Below are 19,286 nucleotides of genomic sequence, written 5' to 3' on the forward strand. Positions count from 1 at the left end.
TAAATTTCTTTATAAAAAAAGCTGTATAGTTATATAGTTGTAATTATAAACATAGGTTGCAGTTTTAAGATTGTTTAATGCTCAATAGTTTATATATGCCTATAGTGCTACACAAGAGAATCACACACTCTCTCAGATCTGTTTCTTTCTGTTTTAAAGGAGTGAAGACCACTTCTAGTATAATAAAAGTCTGGAATGAAAAAAACTCAAACAAACAAACATAAAATCAGGTCAAGTCTAACTCTCTGCTTTTCTAAATGTGGTAGAAGTCAACCAATCTACTCAAAACATACTGAAGTGACAGCAGACCAACAACATAATCTTCATTACTTTGGGAAACCATGCCAAAAATCAAGATTAGACTTCCAAAGATTTATATGGTACTCACACTCTACCATTTGAATAAGAAAAAGTAATTATTTTGAAACAATTTTACAGAAAAAATGCTCTATCAATTTGTTTGCCTTTATACATTCTAATTTTACTATTTACTGTACTTTTCAGACATGTCTCCGAACCTCTGCCCCTTTACTACTTACTCTTGAAAACAACTTATAAAAGAGCCTATTAAAAGTCAGCATAGCCTCAGACTCAGGTTAGTGATACATTGGATCAGCTGCTCCCTACTTAGCAGCTTTATCTTGGTCTACAAGTAATTTTCAAGCTAAGCTTGAGGACTGATCAGTGACTGTGCCCATCCTGTGAATGGATTATGCACAGCTCCTAAAGAGATCTCACATGTTTCCACGTTTTGATGAATGTCTGTACCCTGAGTCCCTCAGCCATTGTTGTGTCTGTACAAGTGTCCTTGGCCTCTGAGCCACTGATGCATCCAGCTCCCTGTAGTATGGACCCAAACATAGTATCTCACTTTTGGAAAGACTGCCTGATAAAGGACCCAACTTTAAATGAACAACTTCTCAGTTGTCTTTCAGCCAATACTGAGAATCATGGAATTATTAATTTGGGAAAGACTGCTAAGATCATCAAGTCCTAACACACAATGGACATTAAGGTCTTTCCTTATATTGCCCCAAAAATCCACCAAAGAGTACTGTGAAAGTTGGGCATGTTGAGAAACAAAAAGAGATTTTCAGAAACAATGAAGAATATGGGAAAAGGGCAAAAACCACTAAATTATTTAATTGTCTAATTTTGTTTTGACTCAGAGTGTTTATTCCTTCTAATTAATCCTAATTACAGATCTATTTTGCATATTATCTACATGGGATAATTAAGTGTTTTTCTAATTCTCAGGAAAAATGTGCACATATTACTTGCTCTCACAGAGGAAGCTTACCCAAATTCTTGTTCAGATTCTCTGTGAAAGGAACCAGAGCTGTTCCCTCAGCTCTCCAACCCTGCTAGCACATCCTGTCCACCTATTTTCAGCAGTGGTCATAGGACTGACAACATTTTCTGGGGACTCTCTCGCTAAAGAGATCCCCAGTAGTGTTACTTCTCCATCCCACAGAAATTTGTATGGACATACCTCCCAAAAATGGCCAAAGATGCAGGTCTGGACTGCTGACAGACTGTTTGTCACCATCACATATTCCTGAGCACTATCCTGCCAGGGGCTCCAACCTGACTCCAGTGATATTACAGAATATTGAAGGAATTCAGCATCTTGTATATCGGGCTTTGCTCAAATAAAGTATTCATTGCCTTTGGATGAAGCAGTTTAAATTGACTTTTTCTGGAGCATGAAAGACACACTCTGAACAGACTGCTACAGATGATGCAATAGATACTAGACTAAACATGAAAACTGGGAAAATTCTTGTTTTGGAAGAATGTTATAATTTCAAATTAAAAAACTTTGCTTATTCATGAAACTGTCCGTTTTGTATACATTTTTTTTTTTTTTTTAGTGAACAAGGGTTGGGAATACCTATGGCCATTTTCAAAAGGTTTACATTTCTTGTTAACTTCTCAATCACCGGAACTTCTACCTCTGCAAAAGGTTTCTCTTGGTCCCACCCACTCATAAGTATCCTTCCTTTCCTCTCTCCACTCCTCATCTGTGATCCTCATCACCAAATGCAGTTTAATCTGCCAGGGCTGCTTACTCAGCAGCTATAATTCCAGGAATAGGAAAGTCTTTGCAGCCTTCTGTGTGTAATGTGACCATTTATTAAACCCTGTGTGCTGGCCCTGCTTCTGTTTTAGGCAGTTGCTTATATACCGTGCAGGTGGTGGCTTTTGGTCACACCAACATCCTGTTGTAGCCTTTGTGCATTTCACCCTGTCTATTCCTGTTCTCTCCCTCTCCTCCAATACCCTGCCTCAGCTGCAGTGAACACTATATAATGACAGAAAACACATAAGGTACAAATATTTACAACACCTCACAATCTGCCATGGAAATAAAAAGGCCAATTACTTTGCTTGTTATTTTTTTTTCCTGAATCCTATTTCTTTAGATCTTTCTGCTTTTTAAGTTACTTCTGTAAACTTGTAGGGATGAAGATGGCTTTTTAATTCTGATTTTGCATCTTGTTGACGATAGTGGATTGTGTTCACAACAATGATATAGGAGGTTGTTAGTGAGATGACAATGGTTTTATGTGCAGTAGAACAAAATGAAGTTAAACAGTGCCAGCCTGAAATAAATATCACGATTTTTTGAGCTTACTGGTAATCTATCATCCAAGTCATCAGGTGATCAGAACCCCCAGAATAAATTAATTATCAGATTTTGTGGACTTCTCAGTGTTTCAGCAGCTATTCTGTAAACTGCATAAAATAAACTTTTGCCTGAAGTTATTCAGTTACATAAAGAACGATTAACCCATCAGCATGCAGGCTGGACTACTGCAAAACAACCATGTGACACCTCATTTTTGAGGGTATGTGTTTCTCTCATTCTTCTTGGCTGTACTATTAGTCCTCAATCTGACATTGTTTTTGTAATCCAGGCCCAAGGGGAAAAGCAAATGAGGGTATTTTTACATCATGCAATGCTGAGAATTCCTTTGTTATAGTCCAGTTTCTCCTTTTTACAAGAAATCGTTTTCTCTGATTCTGCCTATAAGTACCCATTTAAATAAAAAAACAAAACCCAGTGATCTCTAGATTCAGTTATGGCCTTTTCCATTATGCTCTGGAAGTGTTAGAGTATAGTTTGTCTCCCTTCTATCTAGCTGTGAGTCCTTCAGGGGAAAATTTTCACCATCTTTGAAATGTTGCTTGATATTAAATGGATTTAGGACCACAATATTTAGTGAAATAAAGACTATTATATAAGATTATGTAAACAGAAAATGAGGAAGGGGAGATGAGCACATTCTAACTTTGTAAAAACAAGTGAAATATCTCAATCACTGTGTGGAATAGCACTCAATGGAATCAGCATTCTATTGAAGAATAATTTTTGCAGTGCAGCCTTAGCCTAAATACACTCTCCCTGCTGTTGCAATCTGTATTAGTTGGCCACAGATTTTTCAAAGAAGATGAAACATTGTTCTCTCACAAATGTCATGTTTATTAAAAGATTTCATCTTCTCCTGTGCTATGTTTGCATCACAACACAAATCATCAACTTGCTTTGACCCTGACACCATTTTATAGGCTTAATAACAATAAATCTATGTCCTGAAATAGTTTCTGCAGATTACAGCAATCAATCAAAATTCAGGGAGCCTTAAACCATTAATGTCATTGGCAATGATCCAGCACCCTGGGAATCCATCTAAATCAGCCATTATTACTGAAAATGCTCCTTTTAAGAGCCTTAAGATAAAGGTAGTATTTGGGAGCATAAATTGCAGTTCTATTTTTATCAGCCACTGAGGGATGATTTTCATGGTGATGTTTTTTGTGTCTGTTTAAAACAAGACAAAGCCAGAACAATTCCTTCTTTTGCCTCATGCAGCTCTTTTGGTTATTGTTGCAGAAAAATAGAAGCCAATACATAGCAGATTGCTTTGCCTATGTGAAACGTGTTTGTTATGTAAAGGAGTCTCAGTATTTTTTGAAGGAAAAGAGCTGCTGTCACAAGCCCTTGTTGTACTTCATGGAGACCTTTCTAGTTTGAGGCAGTGTTCTTAAGAGAAGCTGTGCCCACTTTATGAAACTACAGATATCTACAGTTTTGGTAATTTCACACTCTGAATTTCTTTTATGCAGAGAAACAGTGCAAAGCAACTTTTTCACTGGGAGATACATCTACAACTCTTTGTCTCAGGATTTTCTGTAGATGATCATTAGCAAAGTACTTGAAAACCTTTCCAGTTAAATCAATGGCAATTGTGTAATACTGCAGAACTCACATATATTTCTCTTTTATTGGTAAAACTGTTTACTTTCTGATTTGTGTATAGATTTTTTTAATAGTTTTCTTTTACCTGTTGTAATGTGATTTTTTAAATATTATTTTTTGCTTAGATGTTTCAATTGAAGTATTCTTGTGAAAAAGAAGGGCCCTGCGCTTTGGAACAGGGTCTTTTGAAAGTATCTAAACTGTGTCCTGCCGATTATTTTGCTTATTGTGCCCTGGTAGCTTGCTCCCACTCAACTGTAAGCGTACATTGCGTCTCAAACAAATCAATGCAGGCTCTGCAATCAGCATTGTTCTGAGAACATCTATCATTTTATAAAGACCTGATGTCCATCATTAGTGGGAATGGATTCTGGGCACCATTGAAGACTAGGCTGGGATCACAGGTTTTGCTAGAAGATACCTGATTGCCCAGCAGCCTGGCCCTAATGGACAGTGCTGAGGAAATCCAGCCGTCTCCATTTTCAGCCAGAAGTCTCTCAGCCAGACAGCTATACAACATGCTAGCAAGACCAAAGAAAAAATGTTTAGGTCATGTTGCAGAGGACAGGATTGCTAATCAGCTGATCAGACTGCCCTTAGCACAAGACATGTCTGAAAATGGAATAATTTTTTCCCCCGACAGCCTACTTCATCCACAGGTACAGCTACACACTTTCCTTGTTCGTGACTTGAACTTTCTGCACAACAGATCAAATGTGAACTGCATGGATGATTTAGAATCTTCATACCAATGAAACAAAATAAAAGATAACAGATAAAATCCTGTGTTGGAAACCACGTTGTGTGCGACTCAGTGAAAAGCACCTTAAATTTTTATCTAATTCGAAGGAAACATACCTACAGACAAGTTTTAAGCTTCCCATTTCACACTGGAAAGTGGAATATGTAATGGAATAATTTTCTGGTTCTCCACTCCTGTTGTATGTCTGACTTGGTGGCTACCTGCTTTTCCAAGCAGGCTTGGAAAAGTGTCTACTGCTTTAATTCCCTGGTAAGAGACCAGCTGAGTTTTGCATTTGAAATATGACATACACATTGTTGTCTAAACATAGTTCAAACCAAACTTCAAGGCAAAAAAGTGGCAGTTGACCCATCCCCAGTGAGAAATCTCTAAACTTTGCTCCCAGTAAGCAGTAGGTTACTGGGTCAATAAAATTCTGGTCCTATCAGAAGCATGACAAGTTTTTCTACTTGAATCTGGATTACTGCTTGTGGAGCCTATACAGTAGAGAAAGACAGTTGTAAGAAAAAAACAAACAAGTATTGTCCTTTCTCACTTGTTCTGTGAGTTAATGGAAGAATAATCTATGAATATCATTACCTAAGGAACATGCCACTAAATCTTTTCTGGTTCTTCTCTTAGCCTTGTATTTCCTAAAATGCTACACTTGACCTTTTACATCTTTTAAATTTGATAGCAGTATCTTTTAAAAACAGACAGACAACTGTGACCTTGCCAGTGTCAAATAATTTTATCTACCATTAGATGCCAGTCCTTCTCATTTAACTGATTTACATTTGGGACTGCAGCTCTCCCTGAGCTAGGTGGCTGTTAATGGGGCCTGTTGCTGTGGTTGGTGATGCAATGAGCTATAAATGCTACCTTTTATCTTAGCGTTTACTACCCAAGTGAAACCAGTTACTGGAAAACCTCTTTGGTCAAATGGGTGACAGAGCCCTTCAACTGAACAATGTGGCCCATTCTACATCTGAAACTTTGCTACAGGCATTGCAGTTAGACAGGAAAGGTGGGGACTAAAAAAGGCCCCAAGTTCAAGCTGTTGGGGATGGATAGCTGCCACTTTAATTGAGCAGCAGAACAAGAAGCAAAGCTTTTGTCAGGTTATTTCTGAGGCAAGATTTCTAGACTATTGAAAGAAAGCATTCAGCTAAAAAGGAGAGGTACATGAGAAGGGGGAATTTAATTTATTGGAGTTCATGATATTCCCCAGTATCAGCAATTTTTTGGCTGGCCTAGGTTCTATCTAACAGCTGCTACCCACATGACAGGACAAATGCAGGTTTCTCTGAGTTCTTGCTCTTTTACATCTTTCTGTGTAACACTGTCGTGGTTTTAAACCACTAACTAAGAAAATTACTTACTTCTTGCTGTGAGATATGGATTAGAATAAGAGCAAAACAGGCATACAACTTAAAAGGGGAAAAAAAAGAAAGTTTATTGACAAACCACAATAATAAGAACACCAGAATAAACTTCCAGAAAAACCCTTCCATCCCCTATCTACCCACTATTCCTTTGTTCACATGACAACAGAGACAAAAACTCTGGAACTTTGATGGTTAAAACAGTCCCAATTCTTGCTAGTCTTTTTACCAATCTTTATAGAGAAACAGAAGTTTCTTCCTGTTAATTTATGGAGTTTCTCACAAGAAAACTATTTTTGTTATAGTTTTCCATTGCCCTAATGTTAGCTGCCCAGAGCTGCTATTATTAGAGTTCACTCCTCCCATTTTCACATCACTCTGAAGTATGTATGGGCCATGAGTCTAGAGATAGCATTTTTAAGGAGAAGTTATTCAAAGGCAAAAAAAAGTCTTCTTCATCTGTTTTTGTGAGCTTCACCAGAAAACAGTTTTCTCATGGCCTCTCAGGGCTTCAAATCTCTCAACAGTTTTCTCATGGCCTCTCAAGGCTTTTAATCTCTCAGCACCTCACTATACTATAATTACTCTTTACTCAAATTTACACTTTGAACACTATTCTTCTCTAGATCTTATATCATGAATTAAAGGAGTTCTTTTCAAGACTTCATTGTCCATCTCCATAGTTTTAACAGGGAGATATTTCAGCTTAATTAAAGCATCTTCTTAATTCTCTACCTTTCTTGAAGCTTCTTTTCTTTCCTGTTACTGGTAGTTTATAAAGTCTCTTTTCATGTTGATCTCTCTCTCTCTCTCTCTCTGGATAAAAAGATTAATCCGCAAGTCTCATCTGGGTAATGAAAGAGTTAACATCTTGCCCAGGCTTTTGTAGATGGTTCGGAGATCTCTGCCGAACAGGAGCTGGAGCCGTCTGCGATGGGAAGTTCCTCATGGCTGCTCTGGAGCGTGTAGTCGCTGCTCCAACCCGCTGCAAGTCCAGGGCCTCTCTCTTTCTTCACTGGGCAGTTTCTAGTAAATTAGTTACAGCAAAACCTGCAGCCAAGCCAGAGATCGGCTCGGCCCGGGCCCGAGGAAAACCTTCCCCAGGCCCCCCCATCTCCAGGCCGGGAGACGGGGCAGGCCCGGCCCCATCCCCGCCCGGCCGCATGGCCTGGGCAGGGACGGGAGGCCTGGAGCTCCGCCACCCTCCACAGCCAGAAACAAAGAGAGCCCAGAGAGCTCTGGTTTTACACTTTAAGGTAGGGTTCACAAGTTGATCCCACTTTTCAATGACCTAAACTGCTGTCAATTCTCAGCAATGACCGATAATTGGTCAGGAGAAAAGACTCCAAGCACTTCCCAGCAACTCCAACTCCCTTAAAGGTAAAGTAACTCCATAACAAACACCTACCAGGTTGTATGGGATTCTTCAGGCTCTGCTCTACAGCTCTAATTATTTGTTGTGAGATCAGTATTTGAAGTGGTGCTGTGGTGTAGGAATGGTCCAGAACAGATTCCCTGATGATGATGAAGCGCATGGACCTGGGCAGAAACAGAGCTCAGGGATGTGCCAGGTAATGACCTAATCCTCAACTGAGGCTAAAACTAGCTTCTTTATGAGTAGCATTTTATCTTCAGCAGAGCAAGCAAAGGGTAATGAAATACCTATATATGGTGCAAACAGATTTGGAAGATTGAAATCCATGGTAAATTTTGGGATTAACATTTGAACTCTGAACATCTAACTCTTGACACAGTATCTCTGCTCTCAGAGGAAGGTTATCTTATCTAAAAGAAGTGCTAATTTGCACTGAGTTGTGTTTCTATGCAATCTAAACAGGAAGAGGGTATTTCAGAGCTGGGATGTCTGGTGTGTGTGGACTCCCTGTACTTACGAATGTTTACTGTTTCACTTAATGTTTGACCTTCCAGTTCTGACTGTCTGGTTCTGAAAATCTGAGGGGTTTGATCTATGAACTCTCATCTTTTCCCTAAACTGCAAATTAAGACATTGATACCATCACAGCAAAGGGAAAAGACGAGCAGGATCACCTGCATGCAGAGTATCCTATATGGCATAGACTGTTCTTCTGGCAACAGACCCCATCACAGAGATTTCTAACTCTCTTGGTTCATTTAAGAAGCAGCCCAGATTCTGTCACATTGAAGTCTGGTGAAAAAACACAGAGGAGATTTGCTGATGTACTGACAGTGTTTATACTACAGTAGATAAATTAGATCATAATCTTACAAATCTACATCTGATTTTTACAAATATGTACATGTATTCAAAAAAGAGTTCATTGCACTTAGCTAACCATATGCATAAAATGTCTGTAAGAGCTGAACTTCAACTCTTTATTTCATCCTGTTCTACATTCTCGCAGATTTATGCCATCAAGAAAGTGAAAAACTCACAGTTGTGCGATACTCCTGAAGATTAATGAAGACAAATTAGTACAAAAAGACCTAGCTTTAAAGTATATATGTCTTTCTAAGTAAATCAAACATGATCTTTCTGAAGTCGGATTTGTTCAATCTTAGCAGATTTCAGCTTCCTCATTTACAAGCTTCACACTCCAGAAGACTCAGAATTATTCTTTTGCTTCAAAGAGCTTTGTGGGTGTCCTGGTTCTGCTGGTCCCAGTACCAATTAGAAGTCATGCCATAAGGCATCCCTTCCCTTCAAGTGCACTGCCTAGTCCCATGTCTAGTGCAGCGAAAGAGGCTCCCTAGGAATATCCAGTATCCTGTGTAGGACCAGCAAGAGGTGTGAAGTCTTAAGGAACTTGAAATAAAGAGTACAGATCAAAATGGCACTGAGCTACCCAATGATTATTCCTGCCTACAGGAACTAGGCCTTTCAGATCTGCTACAGCTACAAAATAAAGCAATCAAGCCTACAAGTTGGCAGGGTGCGTTAAAGAGAAAATTGGAAAGTGGGCAAAGAGCTAAGTATAGTCATGCAAAAATGTACATAGAAAAAATTTTCAACATTTCTGGAGGCTTTTCTGTTCCTAATCTGCAAACCTAAATCATGTCCTCAGCGAGCTGGTTCTGCCAGAATCCATCTCAGTCCTTCAGATTATTTCCTCACTGAATGAGGACCAGAGAGGAAAAGCAATAGGTGGAGGCAGGCTGGTGATATAGGAGAGACCAGTACTTACACTATTTGCTTTATTGAGAGGATAATTTAAGGATTAATGCTTACTGCTTATTGCTTTTGAAACCATTTCTGAAGCTGAAGATAAGGGGAAGAATCATTATTTTAATTATTATTCTGCTAATTTTTGTAGAGAGGCATTTAATAATCTCCAGACTCTCCATAAGGAGGTATTGGTTCTCTCCAGATTTCCAGGAGATAAGGCACGCTGTCTGGTGTCTGTTTGTTGTTTAAGAATTCCAAGGGATAGGGAAATTATGCAATGAACAGCAGGATTACAGCTCTTTTCCATTAAAAAATAATGAAGATCTTGCATTAAGAAGTTGTTAAAAATGTCTCTGAGTCTTTCATTTCTGTGTAGTTATGTGCCGTCATTCCCATGGGGTCAAGGTAAAGTGTGGATGGGGCAAGACAAAGCTGAGAATACAAAACAATCTTGTCTGCACAGTTGTAGAGTAATGATCTACAGTTAGAAATTATTTTAAGCATTTCAGTTTGATGTTTTAGTGAGGATTAGTACACCCAAGGCCTAATGAGGCCTGTCGAACAGATTGGTCATAATAGAGAAGCAGTTTTCATCATCTCTTTTTTCATCCACATTATTCTAGATATAATGGGAAACAACCTCAAAGAGTTGCAGCTTTGAAGTGTCTAATAAAGACAAGTTTTTCCTTCTCTGAGACAAAATGTCAAGTGGAAGCATCTGTATTGTGGATGATAATTTCTAAGTGCAGTGAGTGAGCAGAGAGCTGACAAATATGTAGTGGAAGGTTTCTGAAAACTAGCCATGGTTTTGAATTGCCAATTGTACATTAAACCTGTACGTGACCTGACATTGTGTGCAGCTCTTAGCAGAGGTGTAAGAGAGAAATATATTGCATTCAGTGTTTCCTCTTTTAGACCTTGCCAACTGTTGTGTAATTCCTAGTGGTGACAAGTCTTTGAATTCCAAGAAGTTAAAAGGAACAGTAGGTGCTCAGAATCTCTTCTCTGAGAGGACTGAGTCATTAGGCTCACTGCAAATCAGAACCCAGGGCAGGGCTGGTAGGGAACTGATAACCTCCTGGTGGGCAGAGGCTGAAAGGTCTATAATCTCCCTGATCAACTTCAGGTAGGCTCAGATGCAGTCCTGAGACAATTGCAGCAGTTTGGCTCTGTGTAATAGAGAGCTGGACGTGGATGGACAGGGAGTGTCTGACTGAAGTCCCATCCAAACATGGTGATCTTATACATGCTAGCTACAAAACAAGTTTTCCATAGTATTCTTCACTGCAGCATTACATAGTACACCACACTTCACTGGCTGTCTAAGGACATGGTTTAAATCCAGGACTAGAAATCTCACTGGTTAGAGCCAAGAGCAAGTAGCTTTTGCACCACACCTGTACGACAGCTAAATCTCACAAACTTTCAGGATCTGGCCTGATTATGTTGTTGGGCAGAAAAGTCAAGCATAAGTTTATCCTTTAATTTTGAACTCTGATCCTTCTTCCTCAGAGATCCTGTTTCAGCATGCTAAAAGGCATAATTTTTCATTCATATTAGCTCAAGCAACGTAACTCATGCAGTTCAAAGACTGTGTTATGTTAAGCTGCAGTCTAATAAACTCAAAAACTTGTTAGCTGCTCATATTCAGGTGGGGGGGGTGTAGTGTAGACTACAATTTACTGATGCCTTCAAACTTTGCTTTTAATGTAGTATAAATAAAACCAAGAAGCAATATGGGTATAAATGTATTCCAAGAGATATAAGTATGCAGATAGATGTACATGTAGTCTCACTATCTAACTTCTCCAGCAACTTTCCAGAGGCATTCTAAATAGTGATATGAGAGCCCACACAAAAGCTACAGGATAAAAGAGAATTACTAAAACATTTGAAAGCTTCATCTGTGTACTGCACAAGGCTTTTCAATCACCCAAAATTAACCTAGCTGCACCTTTTCTACTTATAAAGAAGAATGAAAGACCCACGATTTAAGATACTCTTCCTTATTGCTGACCTGTGATGAATGGCATTCATCTGACTGAATAGTCAGGCTAAATCAGATAGTTGTGTTTTGCTTGAATAAGTTTATATAAGATAAACATTTCCCAGTTGGTCCTAAAGCACATGGTAGTTTGATGGAACTAAATTTGTGCAGGGGTTTGCTTCCTGCCTTCTGATTTCAAAATCAGACTAAGAATCAAGCCTCATTTTTAAAAGGATTTAGAAACATAAATTCATGGAATTTCTGGGATTAGAAGGGATCCTAAAAATTATTCTGTTGCAGCTCCGCTGCCATGGTAAGAAACAACTTTCAGGAGACTGAGTTGCTCAAAGCCTATTCAGACTGGGTTTGAACACTTGTGGGAATGGGGCAAGATATAAAGTTCATTGATTATCCCCTGAACATAAGCTTTCTTTTGTAAGGTTAAAATAAAAATGGAGCTCTTTCGTCCCACTCTGCAGCTCCTGCAGCTGCTCAGACTGGCAGTGCCATCCCAGCACTCCTGCATGTCCCTGTCGTGTCTCCAACTGCATCCTTCTCTGGGTCTGCACTCTTTGCCTGGTTTAACTGGGGCTTCCTCTGCACCTGGATGATGTGTTGAGCAATGCAATCCTGTCCAGCGCCTCTCTTTGGGTGTTCACGTAGCATCTGTGCCTGTAATGTCCTGCAGCCAAAAGGAAAGGCAGGGCTGTCCTTGCTCTGAGCTGGCCAGCCCTCGTGTCTGGGGAGAGTGTGCTCCCTCAGCCTACCTGCTGCAAGGAGGCTCAGGAGGAAGGGCACACAGCTCTCACGCTCTGATGAGAAGGCTTTGCTTGCCACTTAAGCCGTACCTATTGCTGCTGCCACCTCGGTTTATGGACACGGGAGCACTAACACAGGGCTTCAAAGAGCCAGGCCCACTCAGCGCTGGCCCTGGTTGCAGAAACAGGAGTTGCTCGGATGGTTTCCAGACACCCCCTGTGAGTGCAGAGCTTGGAAGGAATGCCAGGCAAGTCATGCTGGCTGGCAGAGCTGTCGTGCACCTGAGCTCGGTGGGCTCACTGCAAATTCGGTCACAGCATCGCCTCGTCACCACCGCAGTCGGAGCCTGGAGGAGCCACGGGAGCCAAGGTTTCCTGCGGCTCTGGGGACACGACATTGCTCGCCACCCCTGCAGCAAATGGACACGCTCGAGCATGGAAAGCTGCCACATCCTCAAGCCCCTTCCCACACAGTGTGCCTCCCCAGCTCAATTTAGGCACTTTATGGTTAGAGCTGCTCCAAAACACAGGTGGCTGCAGCCACGGGCAGGACACAGTGCTTGGCTGCTCTGTATTGGCATCTGATGCGCAGGGCAGGGGGCTGGGAAGGGACAAATAGAAAGGGAAGTTTGTCTGCTCCCCAAATGAAGTGCAGAAACAGCAACATAATTACCATCCACTCATTTCATGGCCCCAAAGCTGCAGCCACACTGCTGTTTTTAAAAAGAGGATGTAAATGGAAGCCCAATTCATGATTTATCACAGAAGGGAATTAGATCTACTCCTTAGTTATAATGGCTTATGTGCATTTTTCCTGACAGAGAAATAAAATGCACATCTATTCTCCAAGTCCTTGCACTGCAGGGTTCCTGGTGCACCTTCCCCCAGCTCCACTCCCTCCCTCCACCCAGCCTCCAACCATTTAGAAAAACTACAGGAGGGGGCCTTTTACTGCACTAATCATCCCTCATTTGTACTGGAAGTAGCTCATGGTCACGGCTGCTTTACATCTTTACATCTTTACATGCTTTACTGAGACCAGGCTCCTCAGAAAATCAAGCAAAGCATGGTTTACTTTTCCCTGGTGCTGTTACCTTTCTGAATATTTGGAGCTGGATTCGTGTGCCCACTGCAACTACCATGTTTTAAAATTTTGGAATATGCTAATGTTTTACTTTTCAAAAGGAGAGGACTGCTACAAACCTAAGTCCCACCTGCAGCATAACCTGACATTGGCATAAAAGACAAGGTGTGGTGTAACCAACAGCTGAACACCAACTGGAAATGGTCCAACAATGACCATGGTGACGGTGCCCATCACGTGCACATGGACACTTTGTTCTTGCCCTCTGAAGGAACTGATTCCATGCACAAATCAGAAGAACAATCACCACAGAGGATTTCATAGTCAGAGAAACAAAGCAGGGCTGTGAAGAGCCACAGGCCCATGGGGCAGGGCAGGGAGAAGCTGGAATTTCAACACTTTATGCATTGTTCCAGTTTCATCCCTGTAAAAGTGAAACGGAGAGCTGGAAAAATGAGGGCCTGGCACTGCCCTCCAATTTTGGACATCTGACTTGCAGGACTACTCTACTCCACTGCTCAAAGGAGTTTTTCTGAAAACTTAACTTACTCCCTGCCTCATTACACTAATATTTATAAATATACTAGGTACCTCATGGGGGGTTACTGAGGCCTGGGGCACAGTAACCACAGTAATCACTCTCTGATTTCTGATCACATATTGGTACAATTTGACTGCCATTTTTACTGGCTCCTTTTTTTGTGCCAATCTTTCAATTTTATTTATTTATTTATTTTTTTTTTTTTTAATTCTGTGCAGTTAAAGTAAAAAAAATAGTGGGTGGCAGATTGCCTAGAGAGGGATGAATTGGAGTATTGGTACTGCTGCAAGCCCATCGCAAGCATAAAACATGATACTGATTTTCTGCCTCCCAGAGGCTTTTTGACAGCTGATAGGGTTTGCTGGAGCAGTGCTTCAGTTTCTGTTTGAGATCACCCTTTCCCTTAAGAGATTCCTGCAGCAGCCCTTTGTGGTCCTGTACCCCTGCCTGATGCCTTGTGCTCATACACACATGACTTCCTCTTTAACACCTCTTCAACCTTCACCACCAGCAAATCTTCTCGAGTGCTTTCTTCAAAAGTCTAACACGAAAAATAGCCAGAGCACTCTTCCAGTCTTTCTTATTAGTCATAGCTTCGAAATACCTAAGCAGTTTATTTTAAGCCACTCCTTCACCTAATTCCATGTCTCTAATCAAATTATCCTGCTGTTAGCTGTTCTCTCAGTAATCCTCAAAAAACTGTTTTCCAGCTAAGCTGATTTGTAACAAAGTCTACTCCAAAAGCCCCAGTGCTGGGGCCAGAGCTCTTGGCCCCTCTACCCTGACCCAGAGCTTGTAATGGCTTGAATGTTTCCTCTAGTGGTTGTTTTCCCTGAACCAGTCAAGATGATGCTACACTGCTCAATTGCTCCACAAGCAAAGCCCATTTCAGAGGATTTCAAAATCCATTTACAACAGTTCTTGGCTTCCTTATACATTCCAGAAAAAAAGGCATCAAATGAGATGAGGATACCTACCAGCTGGGATGCTTCTGTCTTGTTACAGGAACAACATCATTTGGTAGGGGAAAACGCAAGGGAAGGGAGATCAGTCTTCTGCTCACTAGAATGGCTAATTGCTAATGAGCTTCTGTCTCTGAGTCAGTTTAAGGAATCAAAAAACAGCTTATCCACAGAGTAGTGGAGTCCTCTCACCATGATACTGCTACATACTTGAAGTAAGACTTTTCCAAATGAAAACTCTTGTTAGTACTATTAAAGTAGATAAATACTGTCTCCTAGGGCTTATAAATAATTAAATAGATGACAGAGAAGGATCTTGAACCTTGGTCTCCTATTGTCCCCCAGTGAGAGATCAAGCCATTGCGCCATCATATCCCTCCTAATTGCCTATCATTGCCCTGGACCAGTGAAAATTTAATTATTTCCACAAAAACTCCCACAAAAGAGACTGGTATTGGTGGAATCTGGCAATGATATTGCTCTGCTAAACATGGTGTATAGTTATAATATCACAACTCTTCCAGAAGTACTGTGTCCTTGGTCTTTTCTCCCAGACACTGAAAGTGGAAGCTCTGCAGCCACAGAGCCTGGCCAAAATGCTTCTTTTATGAGGATTTTTTTTTCACTTTTTGTGCATGTCTCTAATTTTTAACTTTTCGTTTTCTATCAATTGAGTGTTCTCTCATGTCTTTCCTTCCCACCTCCAAGAAGCTTCTGGCAGAAAGCTAAGAGATCAGTCTCTGCTGAAACAGAGAAAAGAAGGAATGTGACCGGTTGCAATGAGAAGCTTGCACTGGGTAATTTAATAGACACTCACATGAATTCTGCTTGCTTGATATGTTGTGTTACTCAGTGCAGTAGTCAGATGGCCACAATAAAAACAGAAGGAAAAAGAAAGAATATGAGAAGGAAAGAACCCGTCCATATTCCCGGGGAGGGATGAGTAAACTTTTGGTACACACATATTTTTGGTGATTTCTCCTTCCCAGAGTCATCCAGACAAAAGGAGACAGGCTGGTGAAAGTCATCAAGCTTTCCACAAGCAGCCTGGTCTGACAGAAAAAGTATCCTCCCAGTTAACTTCTATTAACATAAAGCTGAAAATGAAGTCCCGTGGCTCTAAGGCTACTGAGTGAGACTTAGGAATCAAGGGATAGACAGAGTTTAACAGGCTCATGTAGCAGAGTGGGTCCATTGACAGAGCTTCATCTAGAGCCTGGAATCAATTCCAGATGTGTCTGCATTCCACTGAACAGGAGGAACTGCGATATCTGCCTTGAAAATTATTCAGGATGATCTAACTTGGTACTAGTATGACTATCTAAAAAGCTGGAGGGAAAAATTGGCTTGTCACTGTATTAATCTGAAAGTTGCTACTTTTTTTTAGCTTTGTCTAAATGAGAGTTTTTTAGTTTTGTTTCTTTGTTATTGTTTTATGTTCATTTTTGGTTTTGGTTGGTTTGGTTTTTGTACCTGCAATGTATGGAAATACAAGGAGATTCTATTTTACTCATGCTTGTTCAGGTAATGAAGAATGACAAGGGAGACAAAGGACAGGAGGGAATAAAAATTTAGAAATTCATCTGGTGGAAATGCAGTGACTAATCTATGATAATTCAGGGATTAATGGGCTGAATCCAGCATGATCCTAGGGCTTTTGGTTTTTCTCCTTCCAGTCCAAGACAAAACTTCCGCTTATGGCTAAACATAGGGAAATAACAACAACAACAACAATAACAACAACAACAACAATAATAATAATAACAATAATTATAATAATAATAATAATAATAATAATAATAATAATAATAATAATAATAATAATAATAATAATAATAATATAAAATAATACTCATATTTATCCTACTTGGTGAGTGTTTTTCAGAATGGAAAGGAGGAGGAAGCCCTGTTTGAATGACTGAAAATTTAAAGAACTAAATTATCAGGAAAATGTTTCTAACCAAGTAAATGATATTTTCATGCAGTATGAATTCTGAATACATGGGCAGGCAAATACTAAATTTATTATAGTCCATTCCATATTGGATGGCAGCTAATGAGCTCTTGGCTTCAACATGTTTGGATAGAGTAGTACCTTAATTCTTCTTCCCCTTCCTGTTAATGGGAAGAACAGCAGCTGGGAGGAACATTTGCTGCAGGCAGAGTGTAGACTGCATTAAGGATCAAACATTTAAGCAGAGCATTTCAACAGGGATGAAGAACCTGTTTAGATTTCAGCTGTGAACATGTTCCATCTTGTTTAAAAATGAGCCTCTTAGAATGCCTCTGCAAAAGCTGAGAAATGTTAGAAATTAAGACTGCATTTACCCTTGAAGCAAAAGGGCATAAGAATGAAATAAGAACATTGCCTTATTTGTTTATGTTAGCAAATACGTGGTGTGATTTTAGTATGTGTAGTTATGGTACTGCATACTCCAGAGTTTGAAAGTGAGTCTCACAGACACTTGTAGAGATGGCATTACTACAGATTCTTCCAGAACTTTTATTAAATCAGTCATGAGCTCCTGGAGACCTAGGGAGAAAAAAAAAAGAAAAAAAGGTGGTACTCTAAATATGAGCCAAAATTCTGGAAAAAAGTCGAAGTATAACATTTCCGAATGTAGAACTATGTGTAGCTGATCATTGCAGGTGATGCGCTAAAGGTTCTAACTCCCAAAACTTTCAAAAATCTGGCATCTAGGTCTGAATTATTTCAATGTCTTTTTATTATATACTTGATTAGTCCCTGTATAATGGCTTCTGTGGTTTATCATTCCGTCAGTTCTACCTGAAGTCTAAGGATCTTACTGTCTGTAGTTGTAGCAGCAGTCTTTCCTTCAGTTATGTTCTGTATTTGACTGCAATGAATTTATCTAATCGCTCCTCAGTATTCACGATTTCCTAAGCTAAAGAATTTCACAGTTCATCTACATACTATTTGTATTCACGTGTTTTAATTAACCACCTCTTAAGTTTGTTTGATGCCCTTGGACCTTGTGTTCTAAGAAGCAGTAGCTAAATTTCCTGTTTGCCTTTTCTCTGTCTTTCAGAAGTGGTTGCACCTATCACACCTCCTCATCAGCCTCTTTTCCGAACTGAAGCACCCTAGTCAAGCTTATGTCCTCTTTCAGTGAAGCTGTGCCACACCTTCGACCACATTTGTCATGCTATCTCTACTTTTGTTAGCTTTTTCATTTGCTTTTAATCTGCTTTTCTTCATGACAAAGAAGACAATACCATATGTAGCCAGAGACTCCCACTGTCTTTGAAACAGCTGAGTTGTTTACCAGCTTATGAACTGAGCCTCTTCAGGATGGGTACTATATAAGGGTTTTCTCACAGGTTCAGGTTTGTTAAGGCAGCACTGAAGTGTGAAGTTGAACTGCCAGCCTAAGAAAAAAATGGTGGGTTTGTACTGGTCTTCAGGTTTATTGTCCTCATGGTGACAGGGGGCTCGCTAGCAGTGATATTTACTTATTCTCTTGTCCTATGTGCCTGAGTAAACATTAAAAACAACCCACAAAAAACCAAACTAAACCAACAAACAAACAAATAAAAACAACCAAAACTCAAGCAGCTTTTAGAAGCATTGCAATTTTAGAGAAGGAAATATACACCTCCCTTTGCCTTTATGACTAATGAAACAACCACTTCCTTCCCACACCCCACCTCAGCTATCTCCACAAAGAAACAGAGACAGAAAATGTTGAACCTTCCAAAATAAGGTAACCACCAAGAGAATATTTTCTCACCACCCCCTGAAATTTGCTCTCATACCAGCTGTTTGCCCCATCCTGAAAGGGTGGGGCTCCTGGTGACCAGGTGAGATAAGCATTGGATCAGACTGTCAATTTGCCCTCTCTTCCACCAATTTATTTTTCTGACAGAGAGATGAACATCCAGGAGAGCTTTAAAAGACAAAATACACCTTGTGTGAACAATGTATAAACAGAATTCATAGTTCAGATTCAAAGGACAAAGAGATCAAGAAACTTGGTCATCTTTAAGCACAGTCAAGCTCTCTAATTAGGAAAGACAAGTTCTCATTTCCATTGCAAATATTATTCAGGTGCAGTAGGTACAATCAGTCAGGCACAGAAGGGGAAAAGGTTTTCCATGACACTAGTACAAAAGCAGTCCACAGGAACTAGTGGCAGAAAAATTAAGTGAAACAGATAATTTATGTTTTCTCACCTACAAAAGCAGTATCATCAGATACAGATAAATTATTGAAAAAGTTGTCAAATAAATAGCCTAATTGTATGATCACCATTTTGCCACTTGAACTGCATTTGAACAAGTGCTCTTCTAACAATCTGCAAAAGGGATTGTCTGAGTGAAGTTTTAATGTGACTTTTCTTCTGCTGAACTTTTTAAAATAAATACCCTTGATGCAATGTTATTACTCACTCATAATT

At 40.0% G+C, this 19,286-nt stretch overlaps 1 long non-coding RNA gene across 1 annotated transcript; it reads right to left on the bottom strand.

Moving 5' to 3' along the window:
- Positions 1-17,342: 17,342 nt before the first annotated feature.
- On the bottom strand, positions 17,343-18,731 carry LOC111941372 (uncharacterized). Its single transcript, XR_002869984.2, has 2 exons — positions 18,646-18,731; positions 17,343-17,401 (listed from the first exon to the last, which is right to left on the bottom strand). It is a non-coding gene; the product is annotated as an uncharacterized LOC111941372 (long non-coding RNA).
- Positions 18,732-19,286: the final 555 nt, after the last annotated feature.

This window comes from Cyanistes caeruleus, chromosome Z (assembly GCF_971803275.1).
Source record: "Cyanistes caeruleus chromosome Z, bCyaCae1.hap1.1, whole genome shotgun sequence".
In the NCBI taxonomy this organism is placed as follows: Eukaryota; Metazoa; Chordata; class Aves; order Passeriformes; family Paridae; genus Cyanistes; species Cyanistes caeruleus.